Source organism: Hylobates moloch, unplaced genomic scaffold (genome assembly GCF_009828535.3).
Source record: "Hylobates moloch isolate HMO894 unplaced genomic scaffold, HMol_V3 SCAFFOLD_16, whole genome shotgun sequence".
In the NCBI taxonomy this organism is placed as follows: domain Eukaryota; kingdom Metazoa; phylum Chordata; class Mammalia; order Primates; family Hylobatidae; genus Hylobates; species Hylobates moloch.
Genome location: NW_026652291.1, coordinates 28,039,041 through 28,040,025, shown reverse-complemented (window position 1 = coordinate 28,040,025; position 985 = coordinate 28,039,041). Strand labels below are relative to the sequence as shown.

Genomic DNA, 985 nt, shown 5'->3' with positions numbered 1-985 from the left:
CTTTTATTAAGCCAAACATTAAAGAGATTTACAATGTCTCTATTTGTACTACATTCTTTGCTTTGAAAATTAGTTGTTTTTAAGTAAAAACATGTTTTATGTATAGCATGTAATGCATTCATTATTATTTTTCAATGAACAAATAACCATATTCTTCCGTTTTAATTTCTTTTTTTTTTTTTTTTTTTTTTTTTGAGACAGAGTCTCGCTCTGTCACCCAGGCTGGAGTGCAGTAGTGCAATCTCAGCTCATTGCAAGCTCCGCCTCCCGGGTTCACGCCATTCTCCTGCCTCAGCCTCCCGAGTAGCTGGGACTACAGGCACCCGCCACCACACCCGGCTAATTTTTTTGTATTTTTAGTAGAGACGGGGTTTTACCATGTTAGCCAGGATGTTCTCATCTCCCAACCTCAGGTGATCCGCCCGCCTCAGCCTCCCAAAGTGCTGGGATTACAGGCGTGAGCCACCGCGCTTGGCTGTTTTAATTTCTAATATAGTAAATATTGATAGATATAACCCACACAAACAAAAATTCTTTGGGTCCTCAATAATTTTTAAGAGTATAAAGGTCTGAGAATCCCTGCTTGAGGGCATCATTTCCTCAAAGAGGCTGAGTAAATGACTGGAAAATGGTAGTATACACCTCATGGGGGAAACAGAAGGAGGCTTCATTTTAGAGTTTATTAGTTTGTTTCTTTCCTTTTTTAACACAAACAAGAAAAATCACTCCTTCAGATAAAACAGAGCCATCTTTTGGAATATCAAAAATTACTCCAACCTACCTCAGGACAGACAAGAGGAGGTCACTCCAAGAATCAGAGCTGTGGGATTCTGTTGATCTTTATAGGTTCACTTGGGTAATTCAGTGTAAGCTGTAAACTGGCCTAGGCTGTGGGTCTATTTTAATGCTCTTCAACCCAGAAATTATAGTCCATTTCTGTTTCTTGACACTGTGTATCATCTGCCTCCCCTACTAGAAAGTAAGC

General features: G+C 39.7%; 1 protein-coding gene across 8 annotated transcripts in view; it reads right to left on the bottom strand.

Annotated features, from left to right (window-relative positions):
- TMED8 (transmembrane p24 trafficking protein family member 8) overlaps nucleotides 1-985 on the bottom strand; it is a 52,812-nt gene that overhangs the window by 13,587 nt on the left and 38,240 nt on the right. The window lies entirely within an intron of this gene.